Consider the following 8218-nt stretch of genomic DNA (forward strand, 5'->3'; position numbering starts at 1 on the left):
GGGGCTGGGGATTTAGCTCAGCGGCAAAGCGCTTGCCTGGCAAGCGCAAGGTCGTGAGTTCGGTTCCCGGTACCGGAAAAAAAAAAAACAAAAAAAAAACAACAAAAAACTATATAGTAAGACCCTGTCTCAAACAAAAAGAGGGCCAGGTTTGGTGGTGCACACCTGTAATCCCAGCACTTGGGAGGCTGAGGCAGGAGGCCTGCTGTGAGTTCGAGGCCAGCCTAAACTACTCAACAAGATCCTGTCTCAAACAAACAAAACCCCCCCGCAAAAAAACAAAGTCAGATGGGGACCAGGGTATAGTTAGTGGCAGAACATTTGCCTAGCAGGAGAGGCACGGGGTTCAACCTCTAGTACCACCTCCCGGCAAAAGAGAAAGTGGAGCCAGATGGATCTTACTGTGAAAGGAAAGGGACGTCACCACTGGGTCTCCAGGCAGTAGATGGAGTCTTGCTGGAGGAGTGAAGTGGGTGCAGCTTGGATGATCTGAGATGATTCTCCTAGTTAAATTCTACCTCTGGTCATTAGCCTGTGTTTTAGGCAGGTCACTAAATCTCCCGGGGCCAATTGTGAACTCCTTTGATAAGGGATCTGACGGTGCTTTGCAAACAGAGCACAGCCATCGACATTCTTAGGGCTTCCAACTCCCTGAGCCATCTGTCGAGATTTCACAGTTCCATGTTAGGACTTCCCAGCAGCCAGGAGCAGAGGGATGGGCGGAAGATTAACAAATAAAAAAAGCTTTGTACACAGCTCTCTAACAGCCAGCCAGTCCTGTGGTCTTTTTACTCCTGGTAGGCAACAACCCGTACAACCACAGTGAGGCAGGGGTTCCGTGTGGGCCAGGCTGTCCACACTGCAGGAACAGCCACGGGCAGCCTTTCCCCAGGCCTCCGGGGACCTGCATCACCTGGAGGGGGAAGAGAGAGCTGGGCTCCGGAGAGGTTGCTGGGAAGCAGCTTTTCAGAACGCTGGAAACTCTGAGGAGCGCAGCCAACAAGGGCAGCGAGGGGCTGGCCGTAGACGCCCTCCCTGACAGAAGTGGCTGCTCTGCTGACCAGGGCAAGGGCACAACGTGCCCCCTGGCTTTGCCTGCAGGTGCGTATCGGACAAAATGCACCCGGCTGTATGTAAAGGCCCAGCTGGGGTCCATCCGTGTTGGGAGTAGGCGTCTCCTCTCCCAGGTCTCCTGTACCTGCGTGTCCGGGCCTGTGAGAACTGGTTTAACTTGCTTCCACCCCGGACTCCTCTGGCTTTAGGGAAGGGAGGTAGAAGTGACTGGGGGTGGGGAATGTTGGACAGAGCCAGAGAGATCTGTCGGGGCCAGGAGGCCCCTGGAGAGGTGCTCGTACTCTGAGGAAGGAAAAGGTTTCCCTGAATGCCCCCAACCTCTCCCCACAGGCCTCTGCCTCTGCTCCTTGTTGCTTGCTTTTTCCTTTCCTTTTGTTTTGTTTTGCTTTTCCAGTGCTGGGGTTAAGCCTAAGGCCTTCCTACCAAGCTACATTGCCAATTGTTTTATTTTTTTGTCTTTTTGAGACAGGGTATTGTTATGCAGTTCAGGCTGGCCTTGAGCTCACTTTGTAGCCCAGGCTGGTCTTGAACTCCGCAGCGATCCTCCTGCCTCAGCCTCCCGAGTGCTGGGATTATAGGCGTGCTCTACCACGCCCGCCATGCCAGTTCTTAAATTTTTAACATTTTCACACAGAATCTCACAAAGTCAGCTGGTAAGCTGTCCGGGCTGGGCTCAAACTTTTTTTTTTTTTGAGACAAGGTGTAGTTCAGGCTGTCCTTGAACTCTCAGTGATCTTCCTGCCTCTTGGGTATTGGCATTATAGGTAGGTGTGAGCTATCATGCCCCAAGGGGCTCAGACTTGTTTCTTTCTTTTGGTTTTTCGAGACAAAGTCTCACTGCTGGTCTCCAGGTTGGCCTTGAACTCACAGTAATCCTCCTGCCTCAGCTTCCTGAGTGCTGGAATTATGACTAAGGGACTCAAACTTTTGACCCTCTTTCCTCAGCCTCTCAGAGTGCTGAAGCAGAAACCAGAATTTATTTTACATTCAGCTCTCTTGTTGGAAAACGTCAGAAAAAAATTTTTTTTTCAGTCTACTACTCATTGTCTTCTTTCTCTATTTCTGTTTTTCTTCATTAAAACTAAGCAAAAGACAGGCAAATGGTAAACCAGCACTTGGGAGCCTACGGCAGGAGGATCAAAAGCTCAGGTCCTGCCTGGGCAACTGAAGGAGACCCTATCTCAATTATGAAATTAAAAACAAAAAAATGAAAGAGCTGGAGATATACCTCAGTGTGAAGACCCTGGGTTCAACCTTCAGTACAGCAAAATGAAAAAGAAAACAAATACACACACACACTAAGCAAAGCAAAGCAAAGCAAAAGATATGTTTCCCTGGGCCCCACACGGCAGGGGAGAATCAGCAAGTTCCTAAACAAGAGCGTCTGGCAGACTCACAAAGGAGGCAGCCAGAACCAGCGTGCACCTGGAGCGGCCAGTTAGCGGGAAGGCGTCACACGCTGGGAAGCACTGTTGGCTCCAGAGAAGTTTTCCCAGACAAAGTGAGGCCAGGGCTGACGAATAGTTTTCACTTTACACTTTGAACCGAATACACTTGGGACAAAATCCACCTGGCTGTCACTTGTACCACCCAGGTGTCTTGCATCTTTGACTTCACGAAAAATTGTCCCTGGAGAGGGAAGTTAAGATTTCTCTATATCTAGAGTGTTAAATAGTCCTAAGATTTATAGGGCTGCTGGGGTGGTGGCCCACACCTGTAATCTCCAGCACTCAAGAGGCTGAGGCAGGAAGATTGCAAGTTTGGGGCCAGCCTGTGCTACATGGTGAGTTAAAGGCCAGTCTGAACTACTTAGTGAGACCATCTCAAAAAAAAAACAAAAAAACAAAAAAAACCCTGAACAAAACAAAACAAAAAGAAAACCGCCAGGCATGGTGGTGCACGCCTGTAATCCCAGCACTTGGAGGCTGAGGCAGGAGGATCCTTTCAAGTTTGAGACCAGCCTGGGCTACAAAGTGAGCTCAAGGCCAGCCTGAACTGCACAGTGAGACCCTGTCTCAAAAAGACAAAACAAAACAAAAACAAAAAAAAAAAAAGAAAGAAAGAAAGAAAAACAAGGCCAGGATGGTGGCACATGGCTATAATCACAACACTTGGGAGGCTGAGGCAGGAGGATCGTTGCAAGTTTCAGACCAGCCTGGGCTATATAGTGAGTTCAAGCCCAGCCTTAACTACATAGCCAGACCCTGTCTCAAAAACAAACAAATAAAACAAAACATAAAATAAGGATAGTCTTCTTTTCTCAGCCTTTCTGCACTTGCCAGGCAGGCACTGTGCCTGCTGAGCTATATCTCTGGCTCCTAGTATCTGTCCTTATCAGTTTAAAATAAAGATAACATTTTCTTGCCTGCCAGGAAGCTGGAGATGCCAGGCAGGCGTTGTGCCTGCTGAGCTATAATCTCTGGCTCCTAGTATCTGTTCTTATCAGTTTAAAGTAAAGATAACACTTTCTTGCCTGCCAGGAAGCTGGAGATGCACTCAGGAATCACTTCCCAGATCTATGACCACTTCCACAATGTTCCCCAGTGCAGAAGCCTGTGTCAGGAAAGTTGAGAGCTTGGGGTTTGTCCTTCAACCAAAAGGCATTTGGTCTTGCTTTACAAAGACAACAGGTGTAGCCATTCTGTCACGGCACACTGAACTATCTTTGGCTCTGCGTAGCGCCCAATCTGCTGGAAGATTAGCATTTGGCTGGGGGAATGTCAGGGAAGGTCTGAGCTGAACAGGCTGTCAAGCCTCCTTCCCTCGCAGTGTGGGAGGTGTATTTTCTTCCACAGTTAGACTGGGAATTACTTTCATCATCATTAGAGCAGGTTTATCCTGGCAATTACCATGTGTACATTTTCGGAAGCTCAGTGGAAACGTTTTTGCTTCAGTTTACTAATTTAAAGCTGACGTGCAAGCGATTGCTCAGGGAAAATACTGTCTCTTTAGCGACCACAGCTGGCTGAGCCTCAAGTTGGCAGAACTGGTGCCATATCAACAGCGGAGGACCTACGGGGTGGCTTCCTCATCTAAACTGTCAGCCCCTCCACCTGTCATTCACCCTTACAGCTTACTTCCTCAGTGTCCCTGAGGGAGATTTTCTGCTTGGAGAGACTCTATTTACATTCCTAGGGAAAAAGCATTTTAGCGGAGATTAGTAACAGGAAGGAATAAATTCCTTACCCTGGCATGTAAGACCCTCCGACACAATCAGATAACACTGACCTCTGCAACTTTCTTTTTCACTGCACAGATTCCAAAAAAATACTGCTTTCAGCCAAACTGGGCTTATTTCTCCTCTGCCTGTGACTCACCAATTTCCCCTGCGTAGTACGCCTCACCGCCTCAACTATCTGCCACCCACCTTCTCCTACCCTGTCTCTCTCACTCTCTTTCTCTTCTTTTCTTTTGTCTTTTTGAGATAGGGTCTCGCTATGCAGTTCAGGCTGTCTGTGAGCTCATTTTGTAGCCCAGGCTGGTCTCGAATTTGCAATGATCTTTCTGCCTCAGCCTCCTGAGTGCTGGGATTACAGGCATGTGTCACCATGCCCGCCTGTCTTTCTTTTTCCAGTAGACATTTGTCTAGCAGGGACTATATGATGCTAGCATTGTGAAACATTGTGTCAAGGATTTATTTTCTTTTTTCAGCACTGGGCATTGAACCCAGGGCCTTCATAGTGTACTATATCCTAGTCTTTTTAAAATTTTGAGACAGGAGGGCTGGGGATATAGCTCAGCAGCGCAAGCACCTGCCTGGCAAGTGCAAGGTCCTGAGTTCGATTGCCGGTACCAAAAAAAAATTTTTTTTTGAGACAGGATCTTGCTAAATACCTAAACTGCCCAGGCTGGGCTCAAACTTTTGATTTTCCTGGTTTAGCCTCCCAAAGTGCTGGGATTTCAAGCATGCACCACCATGCCTAGCTCTTTTTTATTTTTATCTGACAAAAACATAAAAGTTGTACTTATTAGTGGAGGTATAATTTTTTTTGTCTTTTTGAGACAGGGTCTCACTATGCAGTTCAGACTGGCCTTGAGCTCACTTTGTAGCCCAGGCTGGTCTCGAATTTGCAATGATCTTTCTGCCTCAGCCTCCTGAGTGCTGGGATTATAGGACTGCACCACCAAACCTGGCTTTATTTTTTTTATTTTGAGGCAAGGTTTTATTATGCTGCCAAATTGCTCAAGCTGGGGTTGAATTTAGATCCTCCTGGCTCAGCCTCCTATAGCACTGGAATTACAGGTACCTGCCACCACACCAAACACTTTTTATATACGTATTTTTGGTTGTTTTGAGGGTCTTGCTATGCAGTTCAGGCTTGCCTGGAGCTCACTATGTAGCCCAGGGTGGCCTTGAACTCACAGTGATCCTCTTGCCCCTCTGGAGTGCTGGGATTATAGGCATGTACCACCATGCCTGGCTTTAATTCTTATAGTTCAATTATTATTATTTATTTACATTTCTTTTGGTCTTTTTGAGACAGGGTCTCGCTACGCAATTCAGGTTTCCTTGAGCTCACTTTGTAGCCCAGGCTGGCCTCGAACTTGCAACAATCCTCCTTAGCCTCCCGAGTGCTGGATTACAGGTGTGTGCCACTAAGTCCGGTGACAGACATTATTATTACCTTACTTGGGACTGAAGCCAGGGCCTCTGCACTGAGTTACATTCCTAGCCTTTGAAAAATTTTTCTTACAGTACTGAGGATTGGACCCACAGCTTTCACACTGAGCTACATCCCTGCCTCCAGCCATATTTTGTAGACAGGGTCTGGAATTGATGCTAATGTCCAAATTATATTATCAGTATACTAATTTTAGGCCATGTAAAATAACATACGGTACTCTGGTCAACAGCACATTCACTTCTCTGGAGAAAAGGTTGAATGAGAAACCAAACTGTAATTATGTTGCTTGGCAACATGGAACATAGGTCAGTGAATCTTGGGAAATTTCTATGGGTTTATTAACAAGCAACACCCACTGTCATGTGCTAAAGGCAGGAATCTCTCAAGGGGACCAAACTGTCCCATGTGCTGCTCACGGTCAGACCACCCTTTCCCTACACACTGTATACTTTTGCTTCTCTCTCTCTTCTTTTTCTGGTATTGGGAATTGAACTCAGGACCTTGCACTTGCCAGGCAAATGCTGTGTCGTTGAGCAATTTCCCTGGCCCTTTTTTTTTTTTTTTTTTTTTGAGGCAGCATCTTGCTATTAGTTCAAGGTGGCCCTGAACTCACTATGTAGCCCAGGCCTCAGACTTGCAGTGGTCCTCCCGAGTGCTGGAATTACAGGTATGCTCTACCATGCCTGTCCATTTTTGGTTTTTAACCTTTAAAAAAATTTTTTGGGGGGTGGGCATGCTGGTGCATGACTATAATCCCAGTACTCAAGAAGCTGAACCAGGAGGATTGCTGTGAGTTTGAGGCCAGCCTGGGCTACAAAGTGAGTTCAGACTGGCCTTTACTGAACTGTGTAGCCCAGGTTGATCTTTTTTTTTTTGTACCGGGAATCGAACTCAGGACCTTATGCTTGCCAAGCAGGCACTTGTACCACCGAGCTATATCCCCAGCCCTTAGGCTGATCTTAAGCTTGCAGTCATTCTCCTGCCTCAGGCTCCAAAGTGCCATGATTATCAGCATGCACCACTGTGCCTAGTTTTCTTGTTTTTTTGGTTGGGACAGGGTCTTTTTTTTTTCTTCAGGTACCAGGAATTGAACTCACGACCTTGCGCTTGCCAGCCAGGCGCTTTTGCCGCTGAGCTAAATCCCCAGCCCCGGGACAGGGTCTTGTTTTGTAGCGCACACTGGCCTTGAACTCCCTGTGTAGCCCAGGCTCACCTTGAACTCACAGTGATCCTCCTGCCTCAGCCTCCCAAGTGCTGGAATTAGAGCATCATCATACACTGCTCTTCTCCACATATCTATAAAGCAGGAACACAGAGAGTAGTAAGAATGAACTGACCAGGGGTGCACCACCAGGCCCAGCTTTTTTTTTAAGATCCCATAAAGATGATTCCCTCTTAGTTACCACACTGTCGAACAGGGCATAATGCATCCAATGATGAGTATTTTATTATAAGGAAACAGGGTTTCACTATGTGTTCAGGCTGGCCCAACCAGATAAAATGTCCATCCGGGTAGAGGGAGGCTGCCACCCCATGCAGGTCCTTCTGCCCTTGCCAAGATGAGAGGGGTCGGAGGGAGAGTGTCCTCCAGAGGCTCATTGTGCCCTTCGTGCCGGCAGCATCTCCCGGATGTTATCCTCGGCTTCCTTAATGCTCCCCTCCAGGTAGGACTTTTTCTGCTCTAATTCTTTAATTTTTCTTCTATTTTCTGTTTCTCCCACAGCTGACTATGAATTACCACCTTAGACTGAAGTATAAACATTCTTCCTATACCTTTGTACATGTTAGTCTTATCTACCAAAGTCATAAACTATATATCTGGAAGATGTGCATGCTTTCTTGTTCTGTTCAGCTGTTCAGTCTCAATGTCTGCGAGCTTAACCTTCTGTTGAGTGTCAGTACCTTTGGTTTGAAGCTCTGTGAAGGCCTTTCAACTCCAGATCCATGGGGGCTGCCATGTTGTTGCCGCCTGGCCCATTTTTAATGTTGAGACAGGGTCTTGCTGCTAATCACTGCACTCTCTAGGATGGGCTCTTAATTTGTAATCTTTTTTTTTTTGTCCTTTTGAGACAGGGTCTCGCTATGCAGTTCAGACTGGCCTTGAGCTCACTTTGTAGCCCAGGCTGGTCTCAAACTTGAAAGGATCCTCCTGCCTCAGCCTCCGGAGTGCTGGGATTACAGGCATGTGCCACCATGCCCAGTTTAATTTGTAATCTTCTTGCCTCAGTCTCCCAGAGTGCTGAGATTACAAGTGTGAGTCACCACAAATACCCTGGTTATTATCTTCAACTCCCCCACACATTTCACTTATTTATTTGCTTTGTATTTGATCTGAACTCACTATGGAATTCAGGCTGGCTTCAAACTTGTGCTGATCCTCCTGCCTCAGCCTCACAAGTGCTAGAATTACAGCATCATCATACCCTGCTCTTCTCCACATATCTATAAAGCAGGAACACAGAGTAGTAAGGACGAGGTAACGAAGAACAATAATAGCTCAAACAAAAAAAAAAAAAAAA

General features: G+C 47.0%; 1 pseudogene; it reads right to left on the reverse strand.

The window, feature by feature from the left end:
* Positions 1–6931: 6931 nt before the first annotated feature.
* LOC102006568 lies at positions 6932–7808 on the reverse strand (annotated as a pseudogene).
* Positions 7809–8218: the final 410 nt, after the last annotated feature.

Source organism: Chinchilla lanigera, unplaced genomic scaffold, assembly GCF_000276665.1.
Source record: "Chinchilla lanigera isolate Chin_1 unplaced genomic scaffold, ChiLan1.0 scaffold00071, whole genome shotgun sequence".
NCBI classification, from domain to species: Eukaryota; Metazoa; Chordata; class Mammalia; order Rodentia; family Chinchillidae; genus Chinchilla; species Chinchilla lanigera.